A 17,233-nucleotide genomic window follows, 5' to 3' on the forward strand; every position below is an offset into this window, starting at 1 on the left:
TTAGTTATCGGACAAATATGGAACCACAATGTTCAGCTGCAACTGATTTATTAGAATTAATTGGTTATAGTATATGTCTGCACCCAAACAATTAATTACAGTGTTGGATAATGGTCAAGTACTGGTAACTATTTTGTGATATGCAGACGTAGCTCCTTTTTCGAGACACAAGATAACAGATGGGGGTGTTTAAAAGCCCAAATTTGCATTAACCTCTTTTCAACGTTTTCTTGTTCTTTCAACTCACCTCCAGGTCATATGGATATCGTAAGGTGTTATGCATGCGACGGCGGCTTACAAAAGTGGGTACCGGGTGATGATCCCTGGGATGAACACTACAGGTGGTTTCCGTATTGTTCGTACCTTAAACTTTCCAACTACAATCCGACCAGGAGGAAAAACAAACCTGAGAATAGCTCCAGAAACGTTAGTGAAACCGTTTTCTTTGCTTTTTAAAACTCGAAGGATATGTATAAGTTGGTATTCAGGATTTGCAGAACTCTCATTTGTTTCGGCTCAGATGATATTGCATATTTTCAAACTTATGTAAGTATGTGTGTGAAATATTCTCGACTACTAGTGGTTCGAGATTTTGTTTTAAAACATAATTTGAATTGCTTAACTATATGCAGTAACTAGCTGCTCAGTACTCTATATAATCCTGGTATTAATAATTATCTTTGCACATAGTTAGGTTTTAGCACACAAATACCGTCAGTCTATACTATTTTATTCAGAATCCAGTATGAACTTATGTAGTTAGATAATTAAGTGAACTTGAAAGGTTCTTTACATTGTTCTATACTTTTGTTACCTAGTCCAAGCAGAAACCATTGATTGCTGCCAGGGAGGTACCTGCTCTAGAAGCAGTTGCCAGGAAAAAAAATGAACTGATTATTGAAAAACAAAGTAAGTTTACAGACTTCATTTTGTGTTTTATCAAGTGACCTATAAGTGTAAATCCATGACTGTTCGATACGTATCACTACAAAACTTTCAACTATTCTATCACATCTGACGTATTCCACTTATCCATCACTACAAAACTTTCAACTATTCTATCACATCTGACGTATTCCACTTATCCATTACTACAAAACTTTCAACTATTCTATCACATCTGACGTATTCCACTTATCCATCACTACAAAACTTTCAACTATTCTATCACATCTGACGTATTCCACTTATCCATCACTACAAAACTTTCAACTATTCTATCACATCTGACGTATTCCACTTATCCATTACTACAAAACTTTCAACTATTCTATCACATCTGACGTATTCCACTTATCCATCACTACAAAACTTTCAACTATTCTATCACATCTGACGTATTCCACTTATCCATCACTACAAAACTTTCAACTATTCTATCACATCTGACGTATTCCACTTATCCATTACTACAAACTTTCAACTATTCTATCACATCTGACGTATTCCACTTATCCATTACTACAAAACTTTCAACTATTCTATCACATCTGACGTATTCCACTTATCCATCACTACAAAACTTTCAACTATTCTATCACATCTGACGTATTCCACTTATCCATCACTACAAAACTTTCAACTATTCTATCACATCTGACGTATTCCACTTATCCATTACTACAAACTTTCAACTATTCTATCACATCTGACGTATTCCACTTATCCATTACTACAAAACTTTCAACTATTCTATCACATCTGACGTATTCCACTTATCCATCACTACAAAACTTTCAACTATTCTATCACATCTGACGTATTCCACTTATCCATTACTACAAAACTTTCAACTATTCTATCACATCTGACGTATTCCACTTATCCATCACTACAAAAAATTTCAACTATTCTATCACATCTGACGTATTCCACTTATCCATTACTACAAAACTTTCAACTATTCTATCACATCTGACGTATTCCACTTATCCATCACTACAAACTTCAGAACAGGAACAGAAAACATCATTCCGTACAGTTTGCATGAAGGTGTCAGTTTGTACTGTAACTTGTAAATTAACGGTTTCCTTTCCTTAAAAATAAGTACAAAGCAATAATTCGGGTTAATGTATGTTTAGCAGGACACAATTTGACATAGAATATGAATTTGATAATTCTTGGTACATACGATGTGGAGCTTGCGAATGATGTTAAAGGATAGATGCATTTCCTTTTGTTTGTTCTGCTGTGAAGGAACGACACAGAATATTTCACATTTTGTGAACTCTGCTCTTTATGGCAACTAGCTGAATAAAGTACGTGATTACGGGATACTACGCTGGGTCCTGTTGAATTACTTCTATTACTTTTGGCGAATGAGGCTCCTGAAACGAAAAACATATCCGATGCAAGGACTCGCTGATAAAGGTCTGGCATTTCCCACATTATTCTTGTATTCTTTCATACCTCGTTCCACTACAAATATATCCCCGGTTTCTTATGTAAACTTTCAAGTAGTTTCCTATTTATCACATCACATGCACAATATCCAACTTCTGCATCACCAACAAAACGTTAAAGTATTATATCACATCCGACGCACAATATCAAAAATTTATCCAGTACTACAAACTATTATTTTCCTCTACTGTTTCTTCACGCCACTGAATATATGGAGTCGTTACGGCAAAATATTAACAATTTACTGACATTATCTTTTTTCATATCAAGAACCCTAAACTGTTTTAATCATTTTGTATTGAAGAAGAAAAAAAATACTTACTAATGAGGGACAGCTTAAATCAGCTGAAAGAAACTGCGCAATACAAAATCATTTCTTTAGATAAATCATACAGTCGAAATCGTTTCATTTTTCTGCTGCTTTATGATACATTACGGAAAATGGATCGTACGTTTTCTTGATATGTTTTAATTTTGTTGCAAAATCATAATCCTCTTTTCTGAGATAGTCATCTTGTTAGATCGTAGAAGGAACGTCATTGTGAGACTGATATCACTTGAATGAGATAACTGGTCGATGGTACATCGTTAGTTACTTACGGTACAAGTAATGTTTTAACATCTATATATAATAAAATATTGTTATATTTTATTTGTGTGTTGTATATATCTAGAACCAAAGAAGATGGAGGCAGAGTCGGATTTGAATACACCTGCAGCTTTGGCTGTTCTGGATTTCGGGTACTCTAGAAAGGCTGTGAAGATGGCTATCCAAGAATTGGTGATGAAAGGTTGCAATTAATTACCTCACCTTAAGCACAAATTTCAAATGTGTCGAACAACAAGGTCAGAGAAGGACCTATCTTATCCCCCCATCAATGATAAATTTAAGTATCTGTTAAAGTGTGTGTTATGATTGTGCAATATCTACTATTTGTCTATTGCAGCATATGTACACGTGTTGATGTTACATATTGTGGAATTAGAACTTAAGTTTGTTCCTAAATAGGTGTCTGTTTCATCAAAAGTTAAATTTTCGCTGATTTCCACAACTTCGAAGTTCTCAAAAGTTAACAGCGCAGTGGAGAATACGCTTGAATTTTAACCGTCTAACACAGTGCTGTCCAACCTTTAAGACATCATGGGTCACTGAAAAATGTTTTTTCTTGAAGCCGAGGGTCGCAGCAGAAAACTGAAAAGCAAGGACTATATACTATATAGCTGCTCGAACTCTGACGGGCCATTTAAAATAAGCCCGCGGGCCGCATGAGGCCCACGGCCCGCGGGTTGGACAGCACTGGTCTAACACATGAAAATTTTATATATGTTATCGTTTGAACTCATCCTTAACGAACAGAAAAATGAAAACAAACATGCTTTTTTTATCACTCGCCATATAAACACATTTCATAGTATCACAGAAATGACATTTTATGTTTCTTGAAGCACAACAGATAATCATATGTCGATTGAAATTAGTAGCAGGGAGGGCGAACAGCCTCTAAATGGTTCACCCGTATTTTCGCAAATTAGGCCTTCCTAGAAAACACCAACAATCGCGATTTCTTTTAAGTATCCGACATGAGACGACGCTGTTCAGAGATCTTTATTAGTCTCCAAGCCCACTTACTGGTTATCGCGATTACCAGTGATGCCCCGAAGGAAAAACGCGATATCGTCGGTGACAATTTGGAGGCGCGCCCTTCCCTGCTGCTATGAATTAAATCATCGCGTTATCAATAATGACAAATATCGGAGAAGCATATACCATTAGATTAGATCGAGAGCGACTAGAAGCAATCAAAAAATTTCTTCCCGTGAGAGATTCTGTAAGACAAAAGCTTCAAGAACGTCAGCAAGCACAAGTTGAATTTGCTACGGGTACAGAACAGTTATTTAGGCCCGTAAAAGCAGCTACTGAAAAAGTTGCAACGACTACTGAAAGAGCTATATCGGGGGGGGGGGGGGGGGATATTAAAGATGAGGAGGAGAGAAAAAAGCTGGGTGTTATTCCAGTATTAAAACAAACCGCTGAGCAAACTGAAAAAAAAGCAGCAAGAACTAAAAAAAAAAAAGATTTTACGAGATCTTCCAACTGAAATAGCTGCATCTCAACATCCACCTGCCAGCGAGGAAATACTTAGAGGCGTCAGCGAAATTCGTACTGCAGTCGCTGATTTGGGGGAAAAACTTGCGCCTAAACCCAAACCGGTAAAAGAAAATTTGAACTAATTGCAAAATTTAATAAGGGTGTTATTGATCACCTTAAACAAACACCAGAAGCAAGTTTACCCTATGTAGTATTATCGTATCTAGATCAAAAAGGAGAAATTTTAAAACCAAAATATGCTACCACAAATAATGATGATTTTATCAAGTGGGTATACCGTGTGTATTACAACAAAAAACAAGTCAGAGGTAATGATCGAAAATATGCGGGTCTTATAAATGACATGCGAAGACTTGATAGACAACGCAGATCACAACCGCCACCTCCCTATTCGTCACCTGAGCAAGAGTCTCCATCTCAGCAACAAATAGAACGACAACAACCTCAACCCGAACCCCAACCGGAGGAATTACCACCACAGCCTTCAGTAATATTTAACGAAAGACCACTTGTGTGTATTACCTCAAGAACATATAATCAATTAGTCAATATTGCTGCGCGTGATTATGATAAATACAGCAGGACATGGCTAAGACCTGAATACGTTAGAAGAGTAACACCTGAGAATTGGCCTACTGTGATATATGTTACCGCTAGTGAGCCGAGAACTGACCCAAACGATCCCAATTACATAGCATTTATGCAAAATGTCATAGCAAAGCAGCAACCATCTCAAAGAAAAGTATCCGGTGCTACTGGCAGTGGTTTGGGAAGTGGTTTTATTGCTTGTCCTAGCAATATCATCAATGACGTGCAACGGTTAGAAGTTCTTATTGGAGGAAAACGAGCTGGAAATAACTCGCCGGAAATAATTAATGAATCAGCTAATATCTGTCAACGATTATTTCAAGGCGGTATCATGGATACTAGTATCTACCAAGAACTTATCGATGAGCTCGTTGATGACTATCAACGTGACTAGTTGTTAGATAAATGAATAATTAAATAAAAATGATCGTACACAATTCTCATCGTAGACCAGTTATGGTTAGGGTGGTAAATTCGCGATTGCCAGTATACAGGATGACTTACGGAAATAGATTCGGTGATGTTGTTCGGGGTTTATTCGCGAGGATGGCCCCTAAAGCAAATCTGATCGCAAAACAATTATCAATGAAGGCTTTTGACGTTGTTCGTGATAAAGCTACTGGAGCTGTTGGTAGCGCTGCCAGTAAAGCATTCCTGGCAATCAAGGACAGACTAGCACGATTAATACGCAAACCACCACCAGCGGTGAAATTACCCATAACTGAATGTATGCCCGCAAATGTCAGTAAAGTAATAAATCAAGCTGCAAATCAAAAACTAGCAGCGTTGATAAATCAAGGGGCTGAACAAATTAAATACAAGTCTAGTGTCGGGAAGTGGTCTTCGTTTTAAACGATAACAAATTATAATAAAATATTTAAACATGAATCCGACACAGCGTTTGACATAGACGAACCGGTTCTTAAAAATGAATCAGTGCGTGATTTTCAGTATTATTCCTATTACGCACGAGAACCAAATCAACGAGGACGAATTGAATTGCAAGTTCAAGATACAAGTAGATATTTCTTACCCGTTGAAGCATTTATTGAAATAGCAGGTGAAATTATAAAAACAGATGATAACGAATATGGGGGTGAGGTTAGAGTTTTGTCAATAACGGAATTATGGCCTTGTTTGAAAGCGCTGCGTATCTCATTGACGGAAAAAATTGAGTCAGTTGAGAATAATGTTGATGTGGCTACAACAATAATAGGTTTGGCAAGATATTCCGATGATTATACAAAATCAGCTGGTCCATCAATGATGTTTGCTAAGGACACTTCTGATTTTCCTAACAACGATCAGTACAATATTAGACGACCAAGAAATAATGCCAATAACGCTGACGCTGGTGTGTGGCCGGTGTTTCATGGTGCTAATACAGACTTTAATTTAGGCTTTCATACACGTAGATTAATGTTGGGTGGTGATCGTAGAAAATTTTCTTGTGCAATTCCGCTGTCGCATGTATTTGGATTTTGTAGAGATGTCCTAGAAGTAATTTTCGGAGCAAAACATACGGTTGTGCTTTTTAGAAAATCTGATGATAATGATGCATTATGGCGACCCATAGGTGACACTGGCAAAGTAGAAATAAAAACAAAACTATCACTGTGGATGCCGGTAATGACTCCGGCAATTGCTGAAGAACAGCGATTACTTTCTTTTATGGATCAAGGTTGTAAATCGTTGTTATCATGGCTTACAGTAACCACAGATAGTATTCAAAGTAATAATAATGGTTTATTTACATGGCGTATAGCATCACAGCAGGGAGTTTCTGCGCCGCGACATATTTTCATTGCTCTTCAAGATGTTGCACGAATAAACTCACAAAAGCGGAGTCATATGATATTTGACAAACTTGGTGTCTCTGAAATTTCCTTAAGAATAAACGGACATCAAGAACCATCTGAGAATATACTGTTAGATTTTGATAATAATCATGTTGCACGTGCATATCAACGTTTGACAAAATATCTTGCGCGTGATATAAATATCGATACTGGCTTGCAAATATCACAATTGGATTTTACGACATATTATCCAATCTATTACTTTTCACTAGAACATCTTGATTTAACTAGACAATCTGACGTTGATGTACACTTTCGAGCTAATGTGCCAAGAGAGGCTATAGCTAATTACAGAGCAGTTGCTGTTATACTCAGTGATAAAGCAATGCTACTTGAGGGTGTTGGTGGTCGAATGAGAGTCGTTGATGCGCCAGCGGAAAATATGTAGACAATTAGATCAATCGCGTTAATTATAAAAATGTCATACAATCACGTTAATGTCACTCTGACTCATGGTCAGGTGAAAACATTACAATCGAAAAACGCGAGCGCGTGTGAGACAACGATAACACTAACGCGGGATCAAATTGTTAATGGTGGTCCACACAAGTTGTCGTTGACTAAAACTCAACTAAAACATTTCAATAAAGCGAAAAAAGCAAAAACTGGAGTTTAACTTAGTTTCGCTCCAAAAGCCATCAGCGACATGATTAAAATAGGTGGTATATTTCCACTCCTCGCAGCAATATCAGCATTGATAGCTGCTGCTGCCCCAGCTGTTGCAAAAGCAGCCGCGTTAGGAGCTGTTATAACCGCTGCTAGAATGGCATTAAAGAAAGCAACCGGAAAAGGATACAAAAAAGAAGCGGGTCTAAGACTTCCAGGAACTCCGCTCTCATGGTATCCCAAGCGATGTTGACACTGATGTCAAATTTTAATTTACTCGATGCCGCTAAACAATTAAATATAAAAAATTTCAGAGGCGTCTTCATGCGAGATCAGTTGCCGAGACAACAGAATAATCCAAAAACTGGAATTATTAATCTCCATAACAGCGATGGTCCAGGAACTCACTGGGTTGCTTACGCGATACATCCACGTGGAATTGTTTATTTCGATTCGTATGGGTTAGCACCGCCAGTTGAATTTCAAAAATACGCACAAAGCACTTCAATTCCAGTCTTGTATTCAACGCTACCAACACAAACATTAACCGATCCACCAACATGTGGCCGTGAAGTAATTAATGTACTTGACGCGTTGTCAAAATCAACCAAACCGCCTCACAAAGTCGTGCACGAGTATAACGCGGACCGATTTAACATTTTAAACAATCCCTAAAGAATAATGGTTGATAGTTACGGAAGATATCTCATCGAAGCAAAGACAAAAAGAACGCGGCGACGTAGATTTATCAAAATATGCGACCAAAGATGAAATCGACAATCTTTTTTCTCTCTCCGGGATAGACGCAGATGAGGTTGTTATTTTTCAGGACCGACATGGCAAGCTAAAATCCAGCATTATCAAATGGAATGACATATTTCGCAGGGTTCTTGGAGCTACCGCGGACAACATCCCTGTATTTACTGACAGCGGAAAAATCAGGAATTCAAGTATATCGTTTACAACCATCAGTGATGAAATCATATAGAGAGTTGCTAATCGCGTGAAAAATACCGGTGACCTAGTGACAGGTGAACTCAGCATGAACGGAAACAAAATAGTGGTTTTAAGAGATCTAACATCCGACGAAGATGCCGCGAAGAAACAAATATGTTGACGTTAACTACAGCACCGTTGACGATAAATTATCCACGTTGCGGGCCGAGTATGACGTTCACGTAAACGCGTTTGTAAGACTTCGCAGAAATTTTCAAAAAACCGATGAGGCCATAGATAAATTCTTTGGTACCCCATTGACCGTTGACACAAAACTTTTTGATATCAAAACTAACATTGACACAATCAAGAAAACACTGGAAGATGTCGTAAGTGGAATTCCTGAGATCGTGAACAACAGTTAATCTAATTAAAATCCCGCCTAGAGTTACTCCCGGGCACATTACCAACATAGTATACACCGTATCATCTGGATTCGCAACATGGTCAAAACAAAATAATACTATCAAATACACCGCAACAGTCACTGGAGTGTATAGACTGTCTGTGTTCAGTGCTGCAAGATTTGAGATATTTACAACATATCCCTGGCGACATTCCACTGACAAGTTTTCTGGGGTTGTGACTATCATATTAAATAGCGGAACCGAAGAAACGTTTATACTGGAAGCAGCTGATAAGAAATTAACCGCAACATCTTACCGGTGGTGTTTGGAATTTGTTGCTGAAACACCTCAATTGGTTACTGCGTAAAATAATAAATGGCCCCCGTGACGAAGTCAACGACGAAGTCAACGATGACAGCATCAACAACAACATTAGATGCGCAACAATATAGATACGTTCAAGTGCTTGAATGGCTGTCAGAGTTAAAAATCATCGTTGACACGTATACAACAAAAGTATAAAAAAATACCAGCGGCGTGTAATCGTGCTGGATGCTATAGTATGCTCAGTATCCGCGTTAATTGCATCCACTGGAGTAGTATTATCAGCGCTAACACCAGTAACAACTGCAATCGCAGTAACAATATGCGTTTCATCATCAACGGCCGCGGCTGGTGTTTTTAATATAATCGCGAAAAAGATATCAACGTGCACGAGCACAAAACTACACGACGCCGTCACGCGGCTAAACACAGCAACAGCAGCATACTCAAAATTGTCGTCGCTGACATCATCAAGCCTCAACGACGAAACAATATCAGATTCCGAATTCACGAACATGGCAAAGATACACAAAGACTACAAACAAGTCCGCCATTTGAAAACAAAGAAAATGAATAATGACAGAATTACTTCACCAGATAGCCGCAACTACAAGCCCCTTGAAAACCTCAATGATAACAGTAATCTCGACCAAACCTGAATTCAGTATTAATTTTCGAACTGCGATTCCGGTAAGTGAAATCGCGCTGGTTCAGTTGAGAGTATATTACAGCTGGCCCAATATCAGATCAAAATCATTTGGCAGATTACCAGCAAATAATTGTTTTGTGTTTGCAAATAAAAACGACCCAAAAACGGGCGAACCCCACTGGACCACAGTTGGAATACCAGACGGAAGCTATCAAATCGATGAAGTCAGTGAGGAATTACAACGTCGAATAAAAAATATCACCGGGAAGGAATCCAAAATAGCAATAACCGCTCATGAACCAACGCTGTCTTCGGTCATCGGGATAAACTCTCCTGACTACGCCGTTAATATATATCAATCATCGATGAGAACAGTGTTAGGATGGCCTGAAATTCAACCACCAACACCACCAATGCCACCAGAACCTAAAAAGTCTGATTATGTCACGGATAAGACTTCATACCACGGAATTGGACCATCATACAAAGATAGCTTACTTAGGATAAAAAATGCAAAGCTCACTGATAGATTTTTATTCTTCAGCAAGGACAGTATGGAATGGAGTTTTGTTTCTGAGAAAGGTCCCATAGGAGAAAGAGGTCTTCAATTTGACTTAAGTGAAATCGTTGAATATTTTAAAATCATTACTCAAGAACATAAAACACAACGAGAAAAACTACGCAAGAGTTTTCATGAGCATCTTTTTCATTTGTCATCGTCACGCGGGAAATCATTATGCGAATTGAGATATTAAATCAGCTTGTATCCGACATGGAATATATTAACCGGCGATTAATTCAAGCAATAACTGGACGCGTCTTCTACGACAACGATATCATCGATGAGTTCTTCCCTGATATACTTGCCGAGTGGAGAAAAACGCTGCCACCGGCAACTATTCTCTGGCACAACAATGGCTCAGCGGGGCAAGGACGACATGTATCCCCGAAAATCGTAAATATAACCTCAGTGGTCGCCGTCAGTCTGGTGTGTGATGTAATCGATGGCAGCTATTGCACAGACACGACAGTATCAAATCAAGCCCAGCAAGGATTTGTTCTTTATTCATTCACACCAAAGGATATACCACCTGGATATATGATTGTGAAAGAGCCGATCAATCCAGTCTATCTACGATGCTATAGTCCACTGGTATCAAGAATAAATTTCAAACTAACAGACCAATCAGGCCACTTATTGGATATTCGAGGTGAAACTATACACATTAATTTACTTGTGAAATGCTAAGGATCTCATCTTAGAATTTCTCAGGCGGGGTTTTGCACGATTCGGAAAGTAATATGTTCGTCAAAATCATGCGAATTTTCCAGTAAAAAGCAAAAAATTGAAATCTGCAAGTGCATCATAAGAAATTTATTTTTTACTGACAGACCTTGATTTCAAATTTAAATTAATCAAGCGAGTATCATATCATGTACCAACACGTGAAGGTTTTCATACACAACAAGCACGTACTTGAAAACTACATCAAAAAAGTGTTTACAGAGTTTCTAGTCGGCCCACTTGATCTGGTTATTGATGTATACGGTAACGAAGATTTTTTTATTGACACAATCGCAGTTGGATAAACTACAGCGAGAACATATTTCTATGGTCACGGGTGATAAAGATCAGATTCTAAATTATGCGCAATCTTGCATTAAATCCGATCGACTTAAGGAAATATTATCTAACTCATCATAGTTAAAAGATATAGTGAAATCTGCAAATGCACAAAAAATATTATATTTTTTTACTGCACGATTTTGTCATAGGAGTGATCACTAGTCAAAATCATGCACATCGACTGGTTTGTTAATTCTGAAGGGGTAATTACTAGTCAAAATCATGCACATCGACCGATTTGCTAATTCTGATAGAGCATTTACAATAAAAATCGCGTGCATCGACTGATTTCACAGGGGAGTATAATAATTTTATTTTTTGTGCACGGGCAACAGTAAAGCTATTTTATTTATAAATATTTTGTGCATATCGACTGATTTTTTAATTCGGAAAGGTATTTACTAATCAAAATCATGGAAATCGACCGATTTGTTAATTCTGATAGGGTATTTACTAGTCAAAATCATGACAATCGTCGGATTTGCTAATTCTGATAGGGTATTTACTAGTAAATCCAGCAATTTTCAGTGAAAAACGAAACAAAAAATTCATAATATTGTCGTTGAAAAACAGAAGAAGAAAATATTGAAATCTGTCAACGGCGAAGAAAAAAAATAATCCGTCCCTTGTATTAACAAGGTGGACTGACATACAACTTTCGATTTCATTTCCACGTAATAGATTTCCAAGTAAATCAAGAAAGTCTAACTTTCATTTTCGATCGCTTCACGATCTGACATAATTTTTCTTAATTGTCTCATACAAGAATTAATTATCTTTTTTGATTCGTATTCAAGGGATAATTCCGACCTAATTTTTTTCAAATTGCACGAGACAACGAAACAAATTTCTTTATTCGTGTTTCTTCTACTGTGATTGATACATAGCCGTCTGAATTTTCTTTACAAATCTATACAGAGCCGGCAGAGTATATCGCCCTTGTTGTTTATCCTCCTGCAGCGTTTCAAAGTCAGAAATGATTTTTTCAGGATTTAATTCATCAGATATATTAATTCCGTTTTTTTCAAATTTTTTAATAGCAACAATTATATCATTGATATTTTCGTAATTCATTGTTTATATACTTAGAACTTATGCATCCACGCTACTGGATGTCAGCTGCGCTACCACTTTTAATTCTAAACATTACCCGTAAAAAAGCCTACCTCTACAATTCTTGATTTTATCAACAGGGAAGTATTAACCTTACTGGTGCAGTGTGTATACAATAAGACGGTTACGCCACGAAATTATATGGCTGTAAAAAAATAACTGTATACAGTTCAGCCGCACTGGATTATCTGTAAAATAGGTAATAATGTGTGTTGCACAATCTTAAGTGAGTATTGCGCAATCTCAGGGAGGTAATTGCATCATTGATTTTTACACAATCGATGCAGAGTTATCTCTGTTGTCTACATAGGAAAACGAAATCCAGCTTTCAAACCGGTATGAAAAAGCTGATTTGGTCACTTTATTTTCAACTTTTGTACTGAAGGCATGCATATATCAAAACACTTGCCAGCCGCGTTCATTGATTGAAAACCTCTCTCTTCACCGGTCGCTATATTTGAAGATTGAACCGCTCTCTTCCCAATGCTCTTAAACCGACCAGTCATTCCTCGTGCAGAATTTTCGCTAGGTGTAATAGCCTGAAGATTCTGTAAAGAATTATCGATTTTTTGCAGTTCATGTGATCGATCACAAGACCCTCTTCGATCTCTCCGTGATAAACCTCAAATATGAAACGATGACAGTAATAATGTTTCTTCCCAACGGTAAATCTAAGATAACCAGCATTATCAGCAACACCAACTGGTTTTTTCAACATACATTGCCTAACTATTCCATCACGAGACGCTTCATAATTCTTGATGATGGGATGTCTGACAAATTCTTGGTTCATTTTATACAATAATGTATTTGTCTAAATTATAATTTGAAAACTTTTTTAAATAATCCTCTTCACACGCTATAACTCTACCCCTGATTTTGTCAGGGACAGAGTCTGGTTTTTTATCATAATATCTTTTGAGTTCCCTGTATCGCTGACCACTGCAACTTGCACACAACTTTGTTTTTCTCCGGACTCCGACACCACATAGTAAGCAGGGTATTGGACCTAAGCTTCCATTACGAACAGACTGTGAATGTTGCCCGCAGAATTCGTTTACGCACGATTTGCCACATGAAGTTACAGATCCTACCTTAAACCACTTGCACCGATTTCTTGTTTGAGACATTGTATATATAATATGTTTTATTTAAATGTTTGTCTTAATTATATATGGATGAGTTTGAGAGATTATCCAGAATCAAGCCCTGGAAAGCTTCTAGATTCGATCTTGACAGACTAACCCCTGACTCGCGGAGGCGAGCTCTGACTGATCTGATTGATATTATCAGAGATGCCAAAAGAGAATTTCGTGATGATGGAGCATCTCACGTGTGGTCTACATTCTAAATTATATGCAACGATGACGATATCATTGATGCTACAATGAACGATACATGAGCGAAAGCGATTATCGATTACCTTAATCAGAAATATCTTTTCAGAATAAAGTTTATTGTGCAAGCAGATTTCGATACGTGGATTATCCGTGACAAACTTGATCCTGTCCTTGCTAATGGAAAAACCGCTGTGTTAAGTAAAGATTCCAAACCAGGAATGTTAACTGGGATTGACAGACCATATTACGCTCGATCGTATCCTGTGACTGCGGTTGTTTATGGAATTTATCAGATAAACCTAACATTAATGATCTTGCCCCGATGAGATTTTCAAAGCTGAATTGTGTATCCGGGCAAGTAATGGAATATTTTACAAATGCGAAGCGTGGAACGGTTTAACCGATCTGCGACGTGAAAAAATAGCGAAGTGGGCTGAATCGGTTAAGGATACAGGAGCGTCAATAAACGATGTCGCCGAGTTATCAAGTAAATTAAAATTTCCAATGGCAGTAAAAACGTTAACGTGGGGGGGGGGTCTTATATGAATCAGCCAGTAAATCAAAGGGCGCACCAATTCAAAGTATCGACCATAACGCTCACGCTTGGACCAGTGCAGTAACAATATTTCCACGAGATCGTGTTGTGAGATATTACTCGTCAGAGAACTCTGGGAAAAATTCCCGAGAAAACATATTTGATGCTATCAACCGGATAAGTAAACTCTACCCCGTGTCAGTGTGGCTGTTTAAGAGCGTTGAAGATGGCGAGTATGACCAATTTGTAAGACCTAACGGTGAATTATATCGTAAAGAATCTCTTCACGAAGAAATGAAAAAACTTGCACGGAAATATTCAGAAAACACTGAGCAATTATTAACCAATTGTTTTACAGTTCCGTCAGTTGCTGTCCATGCTGCTCGAGAAAAGAATTCATGGAAACCAACACGCGCTGAGTTTCTCGAAGATGTCCAGGCGAGTTGTGTCGAGTATGGTCACGGTGGTTTATGGAACACTGAGTATGATATCAACGAGATGATTTCTGTGGACATGACCGCGTGTTATCCGGGAGGTTTTCTCGGAATTGGCGAGTGTAGTGAGCATTTTGCGCGATTTGGACATCCCACAAACGAGATGACACGAGTGGCGATTAATGGTCCATTACCTGATTCCCTCCTGACAGGATTTGCTCGTGCACTGTCGTTTGAATTTTCTAAGAATCTTCATCCGTGCTGTTATATTTGGTTTGGCAGACACTTCTCGGAGCGACGCTGGGCACCAATAGTGTTATTGAGATATATGATAGACAACCGCGTATTGATATCGTTGACGGTCAGTGAAGTGATTATATCATATCGGAAGCAGACTTCGGTTTGGCTACCAACAACGGAGCGTATCAGTCTCAATGAAGTCATCGAAGAGTATGCACGAGAATGCCCAAATACTCCTATTGATGTCATTGTTAATAGTGTCAGAGACACTATTCAACAGCGGTTGTTTCAGTTACACAAAGAGAAATTCCCAACACTGCCAGTGCCGCTGTGTTATCGACCAGCCGATACGCGACGGCAGAATATTGACGTTGATATACCAGGACCCTTGACAGAGTCAAGGAGGAAGCAGAATCTTGTGTTGAATGATATTGTCGCAGTTGATGTCAGTGTTGTTGAAGATGCTCTACACGCTAATAATTCCCCGTGGACGCTAGGATACGCGATGACAATTCACTCATCACAAGGACTGACTATCACTGACACAGTTGTTTGGATCGTTGATGATCGCATCGAATGGTCAAACTTAGTTTACTTAGCGGTGTCCAGAGTCAGAAGAATATCTCAACTGTGAAGGATTATCCTAGATGAGTCAATGACCGATAAAATTAGCGACGATGACAAGTGTGACAGTGATATAATAAGAAACAAATTGGCCGGTTATAAACAAAGCGACAAAAAATAAATAAACGCGATTTTGATCTTGACGCTGAATTTATTAAAGCGCTGAAACAACAGCAGAATAATCACTGTGCGAGCTGCAATTGTGTAATGTTGTGGCAGTACTCGAGTAAATACCCAAGACAATTTACCGTAGATAGAAAAGATAACAGTCGCGGTCATACACGAGAAAATGTGATGTTTTGACCTGTCTTGAATGTAATCGACGTCGGGGTGCTAGTTAAGTGATCTGGGCGGTAATTGTGTTTCTTCGGGAATTACTTGTAATTATTCACGTGTAAATCCACATTCAGGAGCAGTCGAATCCAGCCTTTAGATTGCTGGTCTACCGGAGGATCTTGTTACGTTAGATATCTTGTGCGTCGTAATACTCCAAATAGGATCAGTCGCTCTTTTTTTACCACCTTCAAGTTCACCGGGTTCATAAATATCTTACGGTGTCAGTGCCCAGCACTGGCTGTGTTGAAAAATCACGTCGTTGTACGGGTATATTCTTTTTGGTAATTGCGTTAAGTGGTTTCATGGTGGTTGTTCGAGTAATTTCATTATTTAATGCAATTATCACGCTTGGTAATCTTGCAACCCATTCACGTGATCTCTTGTCTTGAATGAATTCTTTCGCGTACTGATATCCAAATAACCGCTCAGCAAGTGTTCGATTAAATCGTTCAACAATTGCCTGATCACGATGAATCTCAGTATGCCCTCGTCTGATGGTGACGTTATGTTGTTTCATCAACGATGATACTGCGCCCTGAAATTCTTTGCCAGGATCAACTTGTAACAGCTGTGGCCACTGCAAGGGTCCACGTTGATAAATTCGTTTAAACGCATCGGCTACTTCAGTTGCTGTCTTTGTTGACAACGGCTCTGCTTCTTTATATCTACTTGCAACGTCAACTACAGTTAGCAGGTACTTGTATGCTATTTGACGTCTTCGGATTTTAATGGTATCATGTGGCAGAAATAACATATCAGCTTGATGAACTTCATTAGGAACACTGACATTGAATTGTGCAGAGTGAATTTGCTTAGGTGGTGGTTGATAAATTTGCCATATTGCCTGTTTGGATAACCACTTTTTAGCAATAACACGTGTAACTTTTGCTGCTTCAGCGAGTTTACTAATCGCTGCGGTACCCTTCCAGCATCCTCTTGGGGAATAATAAATCGATTCCATTTATAAATTACGAGCACCTAGCGCTAATTTACCTTTCATTGCGGATTTTATTAACCAACTAGCCAATGATTCCTTGAAAGATTTATCAGTGATGGAATTTAACGCGTGAATTAATTTTACATCTGCGAGATGCCTATCTTG

This window comes from Sinohyriopsis cumingii, unplaced genomic scaffold, assembly GCF_028554795.1.
Source record: "Sinohyriopsis cumingii isolate HCF-2022 unplaced genomic scaffold, ASM2855479v2 utg000622l, whole genome shotgun sequence".
NCBI lineage: Eukaryota > Metazoa > Mollusca > Bivalvia > Unionida > Unionidae > Sinohyriopsis > Sinohyriopsis cumingii.